Raw genomic sequence first — 13,680 nt, 5'->3', positions numbered from 1 at the left:
CCCCGCTTTCCGAGATTAAGCCGCGAACGTCACTTCTCCTTGAGCCCGGTCACAAAATGAGCCGTAGCACAACACCGCTTCTCGCCTCCCTCTCACCGCTCCACCATCTTTCGCGCTACGGGAGACGCTCTACGCTTTCCTCCTTTGAGCGCGCTACATTGAGCTGCGATCGTCGGCTTCTCTCGCGTGCGTACCCTCCCACATACGATATATAGCGACATATAATATTTGTCGCGAAGGGAGTATGGACGTCCGCACGCCAAGTTTCATCCTAGACGCCAGCGCTCGTTTCTCCCCTGGCGGAACGATTTCATTTCCAACGAGTGTAGGATTCCGCCGCCGCTTCCCTTCACGATCGCGCAAGCGTTCAGTTCGCGCTGCGCGCGACACGTCTCTTGTTTGCGACGGCGCCTCTTCGGATGACCGGAAATTATGATTGTGTTGTTAACTGTGACGACAGCAATGTAAACATGAAAACGTAATGCCACCAGTGAAATTCTGCCGATTCACACGAAAATGGTATGAAACAATCAGGCGACAGACATGGATAACTGCGGGGCGCCGAACGAAGTAAACAACTGCCAAACGAAGCGAGCTCGCTCAATGATCACTCCTGAGTGTATGACGGCTATTATATGTAACCCACATGAATTTACTAATTACTCGGTATGTAATCCTTTCATTCATACAAAAACTTTCAGTTGTTCGATCAGCGCTTGCCCTGTCTTCTTTCTCGTGTTTCGTTTGTGTGTGCGCTGCCCAAGAATGGAAACCACTTCTGTTTTATGCGCTAGAAGTGACCGAAGTTCACGCGCGCCGAGAAATTGAATATGTGCCAGTGCATTGAACATGACCGGAGTTCATTCCTGCGTTATCGCTGCACCGATCAATCGAGTTACTGGACGATACACGCCCGCGTCTTGGTCGTGCCGGCATTGCTGAAGCAGAAATGATTACTAATACTTTCAACTTCCGTCCCTTGAGCACTGTTGAAAAATGGCCAAGCTATTTACATTGCTGCCTCTATTCTATATTCTAGGGGACGTACTAGTTAAAGTTGTGTGCGCATGTCATACTTGCGCTATGCAACGATATATTCTGTTTATTTCCGCACAGTGTCGATGTAAGTCCGTTGTCGTGATCAGAGACAACACGGATTTCTAACATTTTGTGAGAAACTGCAAAAATGACTTTAGCCCTTATGTATGTGCCGCATCGTATGTGCCGACGATTTTTCCGGCGGCACCTACGATGTCGTTTCCAATTACCTGCTCAGCGTCACTTACATGGCTAAGCAGACGCTGCCCTTTCGCCGCATTGCAGCCATAAAAATAATCGTCAAGCGTACCGATGTTCTTAAAGGCAAATAGAAGCGTGTACAGCCTGTTTCACACTTAGGGGAAAACTCGGAACCTATTGCAACGCGATGCGGCAAGCAATGGATTCGTGCGGCGGCAGCAGCTCGAGCAGGCGCAGACGCTCGAGGGGCGGAGTCGTGATCTGCGTCGTCGCTACTGCGGCGCGCGCTGGCCGCATTGTCGGGAAGCGTGCTACTGTCAGGGGCAGTGCATCGATTTCATCGGTACTGCGGGAACGGAGCTGATAGTCTTTACTAAACGTTGTGCGACGTCAAACTGTGTGCCCTTCATTGGCGTTAATGGAGTTCCATAAACTTCTTTTGACAGCATGCTTCGTTTGTTCATTCGAAAGGCCGGGGTACTGAGCGCGTGCACGTATATTTCTTCACTGTGTGTGCTACCGTAATAAGCAGCGACAAGGCGCACCAAGATGTGCGCACAACGTCCTCAGTCTTTATTTGATTCGATAGGAAAACAAAGCACTCAATTATGATAACTATGGGAGTCGAACACGATGAAACAAACGGATACGATTAAAGAAATGTTTTAGGTTAAGACAATGAGCTGGAAGGGATTTTTCTCGACAATGAATCACTACACCAGACAGACCCTGCCCGCCGGCGGGGAATTGGACACGTCACGTTCCGAACTTTAGTTTGTATCTCGTCATGTCCCCAGCGGCAGCGAGGACAGCGCTCATCCTGGAAGGCAGTGGAGTGTAGAGTGACGATCAGGGATGTGTTCATTCGCAGCACGTCTCAGTCGCTGGTGGTAGTGGATCGAAGCCTATCCTCGGCCGAGTGATAGAGGGGATGGTGCGCCAGCGATACCTTCAACCAGCGCAGACATTTATATGATGTTGGCGCCCGGGGATTGAGGCGGCCACTCCAAGAGAGTGACGGCGCGCTCTTCCAGCAGTTCTTGCACAACACGAGCAGTGTGGATCGGCAGCCTATCGTGTTAGAACATATAGTCGTCTTCCAGGAACGGGCCGTCAAGAATGTATGGAATGAGTACGTCGTCTGTGACTGCCCTGCACCTTTCAGCGATGAACTTACCTTCAAGGCGTATCAGTGGGCATCGCACAACGCTTAGTAAAGAATACCGGCTCATTTCACGCAGTAACGATGGGATCGGCGCACTGCAACTGACAGCAGAACGCTTCCCGACAATGCGGCCAGCGCGCGCCGCCGTAGCAGACGACGCCGTTCAAGACCCCGCCCTTCGAGTACCTGCGCCTGCGCGAGATGCTGCCGGCGCCTGACTCAAGCGCTCGCCGCATCGCGATGCAATGCGCTCCGAGTTTTCCCTAAGTGTGAAACAGACTGTACATCATACTTCGAATAAAAAGTCCACGCACACACGCGTAGGCACACACCGCGCGCGGTACGAAACGTGCCCAAACACGCGCAGTGCAAGAGGCAATCAAGGCGGTGCGAACGAGAGATAGGAGAGGCGTACCACCCGCTAGTTGAATTGTGCCCCGCATGCGGCGCTCTCAACGCAGGCGCAGCAGCGCCGCTGTCGGTGCCGTTCTTGTCTATACCGCGGGCCATAGAGTTAGTAGAACAACTCTAGAGGAAAAGCTGCACACTGAGAAAAGTTTACACCCTTTGGAGTGCCCCTTCTGCCTCACAACAATAATCGTTATCTGCTTTGATGCGTTTCCTTTCTTTAACGCTGCGAGCCAGGTACTTTCCAGTAACGAACGGCATGCGCGTTATAAGCATGATAGCATTCCCGACAGGAAAGTAGCGGGTGCGGCGTTTTCAAGAAAGGAAACGCATCAAGACAGACGACGATTATTGTTGTGTGGCAGAAGGGGCACTCCAAAGGGTGCATGCTTTTCTTAGAGTGTGGGCCGGAAAAGTGGGAACCTCTATGGCGCCGCCCTGTTGCTACTGGTCAATGCTGCCAGCACAATCACTATTGAAAGAGCTGAAAACAAGTACAGGTCACCTTATGCTTTGTCATCTAAAAGCGCATACATGATGGCTTTATGAAAGTGGTGCGTTCATATTAAGTTTACAGAAAGCGATCGCTAAGTCCGTGGCTTATGTAAATCGCGATGTACGCATTCATGCAATAAAGGATGCCGCGAATTTCGGTTTCGAATCTGTTTTTTGGATACGTAGTAGTTTCGTACAGTTTAGGTTTGACGTGCGATCGCGCGTCGACATCGGACGCTATGGCACACACACTCGGGCCTTGTGTGCCACCGAAGCCCCGAAGTGCTCTGGCATATACCTTCACATGTAAGTAAACAAATGTATCTCCTTGTTGAGAATATCACGCGAGTAGGCAGCTCTTGTGGTGCATCACAATCGTTTGAGAAGCGTCACAGTAGAGCATTTTTCTGCATGCGGAGCGGTGTTTTTATTTGCAGGTTTCCCTTCAGTAGCAAATCCGGTCCCACAGGCCCGGATCGACTCCGGGCCTGTGGGACCGTTCACTTGCTCTTGATGCTGAGTCTTTTACATGTATCCATAAACTGCAGATATGCACATCAGATCCCTGCGAGCATTTTCAAAATTCAATTATTTTAGACAACAGGCACAAATGCAATACTGACATATTCTCAAGTACCACTAAGCAGCTAGGACACATTTTTGTTCACCATACTCGCAGGTAAAATAAGTAGATCATGTGTACAGCTCCAGCTCATTTTCCTTGAATCAGTGTGTACCAGGGGTATGCAAAAATAATTTTTTTCTCGCTCACCGATTATTCTGCTGTATAAGCAAGAGAACCCACCACGTTAGTGTAACGTATCTTGTACATCACACTAATATGTGCTTTAATTTACCAAGTGAGATGAGTTACTTTCATGGCTCATTCAGTTATATCACACTGCAAGCTGCATTCATCAATCTGCAATTGGATTTTGCAAATGTTTAATGAAACATGTTTCCCTTTTATGCAGATATGCAATGGCAAACCCTTCCGTGTGTTCCAAAGGTAAAATTTAAGCTCTAAATTAAAGAAGACATTTCTAGTCAGAAACAAGCAAAAATGGTGAATGCAGAGTATCAGAAGCCCAAGGTACAGAAATTATGAGAAATGTCGAATGATTTTAAGGAAAGAGTCGCATTTGAAAATGCAAGACTCTTTAATGGAGGTCATGCAAGTCAATATAGGTAGAATACTCTGCAGAATTACGCGCGTGAGGGCATGTCAAGCAATGGGTCAGGAAATGCGTTGTTTTTCTGCAAAAGAAAAGCTGATTGCCATTACATAAGCCACTTTAGCATCATGAGACTGCTGCTTGATAAACTCAGAAATAAACCAAAAAACAAGACACGCAAAAATAAAAAACAATTTAATGATGCTCTCTCCACACTGGGATAAATAAAAAAAAACGCATCACATATAATGTGGACTTATCAGACGCCTTGTGAAACACTGAAGGAAAAATTCAGTTTCGAGCTATGGCACTTGCCGCATAGATGTGGGGGGGCCTTGCACTAATAGTGATAGTTACCACTGCATTTAGAAATTGAAAGCATTCATGCAGACAAGGATGGTTCTTTATATTTTTGGCTACCACTTCAAATGCCTCCACCAAGTGTTACAATGCTGCACGCAGCCATACTAAGGAGCTCGCAGCAACACCTGCAGGTAAAAAGCAGAAGCAGTCAAAGTGCTGGTGTGTACTGGACACTATGTTTGAAAACATTTAGGCAAGAAGAGTGCAAGAAGCAGACATAACAACTACATTTATTTCCATAATTCCCCATTTGAATGGCCTTTTCTTTTTGCTTAGACAATGCCTACGCCTAGCCACAGCAGCTCCCTCATGCAGACTCCGCAAGCCAAGAGGCCGTGGAGGCAAATGCAGGTAAGAGGCAAGAAGCAATAGCACTGGTACCGACATTCATCTAATTTGTTTCTTTTTCTTTCGTTTAGGCAGCCAGCACATCTCGAAAAGCCACCTTGACTGCGGGTGTGTCACCGTAGTCGCCAAAAAAACGTTTGAGGGAAAGCGACAAGCAATGTGAACAGCCACGTCTCCATGCAAACGATACTCTTTCTCTAGGATGACTCCTACGCCTCGCCACGCCAGCACACTTGTGTACAAAGCTGCCGCGGAGGAACGTGCTGGTCAGAGGCAAGAAGCAGTGGCACTGGTGTCGACATTCACCCAATTTCTTTTTCTTACACTGAGGCAGCCAGCACACCTAGAACAGCCAGCTTGACTGCGGGTGTGTCAGTAGATCCCTGTTGTACATATGCTCATAATAAACTTCAGTAAACTTGAACGTGATAATAAATTTGAAGGCAAATGAGACATTGATGCATTGTTTTTTTTACATTTATTGTACACATACAATATATGTTATACTTTGCAGGGCTACAGAGCGTATTTTAAAGCTTCCCCCTATATTTTGCACCTTTAATTACGCATGTGTTGTGTGGCCCTCAATGCAGTTGATGTTGTAGCAGCTGCTTTGTCTGTGTATCGCACATTGGCTTAAGCTCGGGATACCCACATACTTCTCTCAAATATACAAAATAAAGTTCTATGTAGTCCTCAGCGTCACAACGAAAAATGAAAGTAAACAATCCGATCGTGGAATTGTGTTTATTACAGTGATTCCTATGACAGTTACTGACAAGTTGACAACTTGAACTGGTCAATCCGTCCATAGCCGCCTCTATTCTACAAAAATAAAGGAGGCTACAATCCGTCATCGCAAGGAATTGTATGTATACATTAAAAAAAGGGGGGGTATGTGTGCGTGTTCGTAGTGGGGGTATAGGATTAGCGCGGTACGAAAAAATGTACCAACACCGTCCTCTAGACCTATTCCGTTAAGGTACCGTAACAAAGCGTATTATGCATAAAATTCATACAACCAACTCTGATATTACTGCAGACGCCAGGAGACGCGAGCTACATTTGCCATGACGCATTCGCGAGTGCACCGGATGCCCTCCATATTATTCTTGTTAATCGTGCTCACTGTACCGAGGCAAAAGAAAGATCATGGGCGCTGGTGCCTTTAATGTATCTCGACCTTGCGAGGCACTGCTGCGCGTGCCAGGGGAGCTGTCCGTGCGAACACTCCCTGGCACACACCTGCCTCGGCGGCTCCAACCTACGTACCGTTCTGCTTCGAGCTTTGATCCCCCAACTGTCCCTTGGGTGCCCTGGAGTTCCTGTGCCGCCTGCTTTATCATAATCTCAGGTGCTCTCCTGAGACTTCCGTTTGTCGGTTACAGGTGCCCTACAGCTGGATCAGTACTTATAATAGTAAAAAAACCCAATCTATCGTAGCGACGATAGATCGCGAAAGCGGCTTTTGCAACATACCGCGCCCGTGCGAAGAGAAATACGGAACGCCAACGAAGAATCTTACCACAGCTTCGAGCTCGTAACCTCGTCGAGTGACACTCCTCCAACAGGCGTGGCCGCTGAAAACCGCATACCGGCGGAAACTTCAACAGGATCATCCCTCGGTTGCATAACTGCCACCTGTACGGCCAACATGGACCACACCCACACCGTCCCGCAACCAACTTATAGAGCCCAAAAACACGGTTGCACGCACACATCACGACACTACAAGCGAGACGCCATGCTGCTACGCTGCTACGGTTGCCGGATTAAAACTGACTACTGTCACCAAGTCTAGCAAGCGTCTCAGGAGCTGGCAACCTCGGCGCGTAGCAACATGGCGGCGCTCTTGCGGTTCCCGATTTCAATGCATGGGCCCTATGGGTAGCTTGTCCTCTAGAGTCAGTATAGTAACTCTATGCCGCGGGCCCCTTTAATTTCTTTCCGCGAATGTTGCGGGTTCCTCGATGCGGGGGAAGCCTTTGTGCAGAATCGACAGCGCCTGCGCTCCCGCCCGCTGCCTACGCTGCCGCACCTGACAGTACGTGCACGTGCACGCCCTCTTCACACGCTCGGCTGTAGTGGGCCTCGAAAATTGATCAGTTATGGGCGAATTGAATTTGTATGCGGAGTGTTTTCGCGACCATTTTTGGCCTCCTAAACTCTCGCCTTTATTGGATCCTGTCGGCCTGTCTGATCGGTCTAAATAGGCCGTTGGTGGAGAAGCCTGCGCCTCCCGCCGGTCCGCGGTTCCCTTGAATGCTGCACAAACTCATTTAAGGAATGTTCTGAGTAGTTTTGAAGAGAGCAAGGAGAGAACAGCACATGGCGCCACTTCACCACGGGATATCAGGCCGGTCAGGCAGGCCGTCGACGATCGCATCGTTTTGTATTTGATGTGCGCAGAGTATACATCTAAATGCCAAGTTAATAGACCAAGTTATTCGAATGGCACTTCTCGTCATCTTCGTACCTGCGGATCTGCACTTGCCCCTGCCTCATCCCCTCTTATTGTCGTCTCCTTGGTGAGCTGATGCGTCAGAGCGGCTGCATCCCTTCGCTAAAATATATGTGCTCGGTGGACGATACTGTCATGCGCTGATTTTCGCCGTGCAGGTGTTTGCGGTCCCCTGGTTACCGCGAAGCTCTTCTTTCAGGACAACATTCATTTGGGATAGATGATGCATACTTGAATTAGGAAGGAACAGCGCCAACTACGATCACGAGAGGGAGAACGACACAGGACAAGGCGCTTGTCCTGTGTCGTTCTCCCTCTCGTGATCGTCGTAGTTGGCGCTGTTCCTGCCTAATTCAAGTATGCTCTTTTGCCGTTGCACCTTCCTGCGCCACCCCTGAGCCATTTCGTTCGGAGCGCTACGGTGGCCCTTCTTGCCAACCGCTTAGTTCAAAGTGCTTGCCAGCCCCGCCGCCAGAGCTACTGACCATCGATTTAATCTGGCCCGCTCCACTGTCATCGACTGGCGCATCTACTCGTATAAAGCTGCGAGAACCACGCACGGCACCCTGCGGCCTCGTTGGCTGTGCCGCGATACTGTCATCCAACCCACTGATTTTCGCCACCCAGGTCAGTCAACCATACTGCCTTTTTACCAAAAAATATAGCAACTATTGTCTTCTGCAGCTGCTGAGCCCACGGTGTTGCCGTTTTATTACCGTTCAATGTGCTGATGTCGTTCGTTCGCTGTTATTCTTGCTCGGGGTTGTTGAGTGAAACCAAGGCCCCGACAAAGCGCTAGCAGAACTGCAAAAGCTGTCTCCCTGCCAATCGCAGCTAATCAGTCAGGTGTAGGGCCTCAGAAACCAGTTAACAACAACCGAAAAGCACAATTTCTGACCCCGTCAAGAGACTGGCTTATCTTTAAGAGCACCATCACGACCTAGTAGCCCTATGAATCGAGGTAGACACGATAACTACTAACGCCAGTCAAATCTCTGAAATGGAAGCCGGCTAACTCACGCCGAGCATCGTTCAGACCGCAACAACTTAATTTTTTTATAATCTTAAAGACGTTAATCCATCAGAAACATATGCCCAATCCGAAAAAAGATAGTCCTCCGCTACTGCTGTGAAACTCTCAAATTATCTATCGACCCAAAAGAAATTGAGCGTACCCACCTTCATGGACGCCCCTCAACTGGGCACTTTCGCCCAATAATGGTGAAATTCATCTTCTTTAAAACCACAGAGTTAAGCGTTTCTAAAGGCACTATGCTAAAGGGAACTAATTATAGCATTGGGGAGAACTTTTGAGGCCCAGTTCGTGCTGCGCGCAAACAGCTGGTTGCGTTCGCCGCGAAGCAAATCAACAGCATTTTCACTGGGATACAAAACATTTCATCATCATCATGCAGCTAACCATCGTTCTGTATAAAAACTGTACAATGCGATCTTTTACTCGGAGCTCTGTTACTGCGCACTAGTGTGGGTTAACACCACTGGAACTAACCTAAACCAAATTAAATTACTTCAGAAGAGTGCCGTAGAAAAGGTGCCTTATCTACAACACACAACACCACTTTTTTCAAAAACGCGCATTATAAAGACTGAAAATATATACATATACAGACTGTTGTGCCGTTACAAAAGTGCCGTCCAGAGATTTCTAGAACACGCTAATCTTATAGAACCTAGCAATGTGTATCATTTCCGCTACAGATCGCCATGGCACATACCCTTCTGGCGCACAACCCACGGAACAGAACGAATTCGGCACATTACCCTCAACACTAAATTACATGGATCAAAGACACATCGACGTTCTCACCCTATCTCGTAAAACTATTTATGTGTACTACTATTGTCGTAAACTATTGTTGTTGGCTTCATAAAAAGCCAACACATGTAATTTCCCCTATGTTGTCCTTGGTGCCAGTGTTTGTTGGATTCATATGATATGACTAATAAAGGTCGGGCCCCTCGGTTAACCCCCTTCCTTCTCAGCTATATCCTTATTATTCAGGAATCCGACTCCTGGTTCTCGTCTCTCCGCCAAGCCCCGGTAGCACAGGACGTGCTCGCTTTTTAGCACTGTATATGCTTCATTTGTCCTCCTAACCTCATTGAGCCCAATTATATCCTATATAATGCCCGCTAATTCCTCCACTAGCACTGCTAGACTCGCCTCACTAGATAACGTTCCAGCGTAAACGTTGCCAGGTTAAAATTCCAATCGTGGCCTGCCCGGATCCAGAGATTCTTAGCAGCCTCTGCTGCGTCACAGGTCTGACAGCCGCCGTGGTCAGTTGCTTCTCAACTGCTGGGGACTGGGGGCCGGGGTTTGATTGTTGTATTCACATAGGAGGTTGTGGCCAAGTACTGCACCAAGATGGCCATTCCTGCTCTGTTGTGGGTGTGCGTTGCCATTCTGGTCACCGGGGTCAGGCCACACTCCAGGCCGGTTTATGCAATTTTATGAACACGCGGATTCTTTTTTTAGTCTGGTGGAAAATTGAGTGGCACTTGGATTTCAACCACGGTCCTCTTGCACGAGAGGCCGATGGTCTACCTCTACACCATCCCTGCATCTTAAAAGCCGATTTAAATCGACCCTAATTACATCAGACCGCAGACCTTTCAGTCCAAAGAAACATTTGGGTCCTAGGCCAAAAATGTCCTTGCAAAAGAGCGCTTTAAAAGCACTAAGGACTTTTCTAAGGCCGTTATTAACGCTTCTAGTGTTGCTTTCATTTCAATTTAGCGGTATATATGTATGTGTTTATTAAGTATGTTATGTTGACTGTTTTGCTGCGACTATATGTGATAATGTATTTACACGATAAATGTACCCTCCGCTCACTAGAGATTGTGTTACTGGGAGATAGTATCATTTGTATTTTTGAGACTTTCTTCTACAGAACTGCGGAGTCATTTAACTCGTATATTGTATGTACCATGTGTTTCTTGCGCCATAGTGTTACTGTGAAAACGTTGTTTGAGAAGTCCTGGTGCTTGCATGAAAGGTCCTTTGATATGTAATCTTGAACCCTGTATGTTTTAAGCTTTCAAGAGCTAAGGATTAGCCGGCGCCCTAAATGGTTCATCAGCATCTGCTGATATCATATCAATAAAAACTACAATCCGCAAAAATTCTGGCAGATACTAGACCATCAACAGACGCGCACTATCACTTTTGGTAATGCCCTTGGACAAGAGGTCAGTGACATTGAATGCGGGAACATATTTAACACCGCCTTCTCAACTGTTTTCACTAATGAATTTGACATACCACTAGCTGTCGTAACTGCTTATGCTATACAACCAAGGCCATCGACCACATATTCTATATATGAAATCGCCTGTATTAGCGAAAACATTAGGCTGTCATCCCCGTCGGGTACCGACCAAATCATTTGCAAGCTCTTAAAAAAAATACTCGGCACGTCTCGCGGCATACTTATCGCTACTTTTCGAGCAATCACTTCGCCAAGGTAGCATGCCCAGCGACTGGCAACTGAGAAAGGTCATTCCAGTCTTCAAACCAGGTAAGAAAGAACCACCTCTTTGTTACCGTCCCATTTGCTTAACTAGTGTGTCATGCAAAATCATGGAACATATTATTTATTCTCAGATCATGAATTTTCTTAATTCGAACCATTTTTTTATATTCCTCTCAGCACGGGTTTCGTATGGGCTTGTCTAGCGAAACGCAATTACCCATTTTCATTCATCATCTGCATATCAATCTTCATTGTAACGTTCAAACTGACGTAATCTTTCTGGACTTCGCTAACGTTTTCGACAGAGTACTTCACAAACGCTTACTACTAAAACTTTCCCAGTTAAAGTTAACCCCTAATCTATTAAATGGATAAAAGAATTTTTAGTACACCGCTCTCAGTTTGTCTATGTTAATAACCAAGCTTTTAATCGCCTCCCAGTAACATCTGTGGTTGGTCCCCTTCTATTTTTGATATGTATAAACGACTCACTTACGCATGTTTTCTCTAAGATCAGCATGTTCTCCGATGTCTGCGTTGTGTACCGCCCAGTTACAAACACATCCAATCAGCTAGCTCTCCAAAACGACCTAACCTATGTACAAGACTGGTGCAGCCAATGGCTCATGGAACTCAACCCCGCAAAATGCAAACATGTGTCATTTCACCGCCAACGCAACCCTCTTTCCTTCCCTTACTTAATCTCTGGCGTCGCAGAAAAATTGACCAGTTCTTACACATACCCGGCGTAACCTTGTGCGAAGACCCAACCTGGAATGTGCATGTCACAAACATCCTATCATCAGCTAACAGAACCCTTGTTTTCTTTTTTTTTAACTGTACTTGCGCCACGCACCATCAAATGTAAAACTTCTCGCATACGCGTCCCTGGTACGAACAAAATTGGAATATGCATCCCCTATCTGGAGCTCTAACCAAATCTATCTGATAGGTTCGCTAGAATCACTTCAAAATCGAGCGACCAGTTTAACTCATTCATGCTATTCATCCAATACCAGCATATCATCTTTAAGAACGAGTCCGGTCTAACAAATTTTGCTTGTCGTCGTCGAATCACCAGTATGTGTTTGTTCAATTAGGTTTGTTCTTCAGTTCACTTCGTATTCTGCCCTACATCAGCCCTCCGGCAAGCATTTCACTCCACATTGTTCATCCGCTGCAAGTTGCCTGTCCACGCACTCATACAACGTTTGCTGGATCATACTTTCCTCACTCAGCCATAGACTGGAATGGCCTTCCACACGACCTCGTTGCAACCACTTGTCCATCAACATTTTCTGATTGTGTAATTGCCATATTTAACCAATATTATTTTTGTATATTCGATTACTTATACCTGTACCCACCCCTTAAGTAAAGCCCCATATTTGGGGTCTTTAAAGTAATAAAGTGAGGTGAAGCGAAACACGACGTGCGACGATGGTGTTATCGCCCGTGGACTGTATATGCAACATCATGGCGATGGCGATGGCAGAAATGCGTCTGGATTGTCCACACAGTTGCTATCGCAATAAAAGAAGACAACCAAGAGGGTATATCCTCTGCGCAAAGGCGAAGCTTGTTCCTGTAATCGAACTATAACGCTCAAAGCGAAGTTTGCTTCCGCGCAACTCAGGCTAGGTGCGGTCAAAACATGTAGCAGTCGACGAGAAGACACGGGCAGTCATGGCGTCTTCGCGACGCGTAGCCATGCTGGGTGCATTCCGCAGAGCACGTGCCTTCACTCTTTGGATGGAGTCTGCCAAAAGATCTATTTTTCTTTGAACACTTTGATGACATTGATCATTTCCTTGTATCATCTTCTAGCTCATTCTCATTAATTGCCTTGACTGAAACTTCGTTATGAGATGATGACAAAAATCTTTATTGCTTCCTCAACTACAATTCAGAATATTGTAACAGATTAACTAGCAGTCATGGTGGTGCGGCAGTATATATCTCTCCTGATCTTACTTGTCGCAGACGACTTGTCTGGTTTCACCAGACACGAGCTTGTCGACTACGTGGAGACACCACCACGCTGTTATAAGTGTCAGCGCTTCGGACATATCGCTAAGTACTGTCGTGGGGAACAGAGGTGCAAGCGCTGTGGGCACCTCATCACTTTAAGACGTGTGCAAGTAAAGACAACTTTGCGTGTCCAAATTGCGGCGGTGACCATCCTGCTAGCTACGGTCGACGTCCTGCGCAGACAGCTGCTCAGCGAAGAAATAAGTTGTTTGTTCTGGGTCAAAAGAGTGCAAGCGCACCATCGAACACGAAGAAGACGTCCAGAGCGCACAACTAACTGGTTTGGAAACAGAGTACGCATCTCATTTCCCGCGTCTCACACCGATAAACGAAGTTATTGAGCCAACGCAAACGGTCACAGCCGCTGAGAAACCTGTTTGAAAAAAATGAATGTGTGGTTTCTATTGGCACAAGGGCCAGGTATGGCCGAAGAGTGCCATGCAAGTGTTAGTGATTTCGCAGTGGAGTTATGAATTCTGTGAAGTTGATGTGATG

General features: G+C 47.0%; 1 protein-coding gene across 4 annotated transcripts in view; it reads right to left on the bottom strand.

Moving 5' to 3' along the window:
* LOC142583454 (uncharacterized) overlaps positions 1 to 13,680 on the bottom strand; it is a 718,432-nt gene that overhangs the window by 161,629 nt on the left and 543,123 nt on the right. The gene's annotated exons all lie outside the window — the stretch shown is intronic.

Source organism: Dermacentor variabilis, chromosome 5 (assembly GCF_050947875.1).
Source record: "Dermacentor variabilis isolate Ectoservices chromosome 5, ASM5094787v1, whole genome shotgun sequence".
Classification (NCBI taxonomy): Eukaryota; Metazoa; Arthropoda; class Arachnida; order Ixodida; family Ixodidae; genus Dermacentor; species Dermacentor variabilis.
The sequence above is the reverse complement of the archived record's forward strand: the minus strand, read 5'-3'. Positions and strand labels throughout refer to the sequence as shown.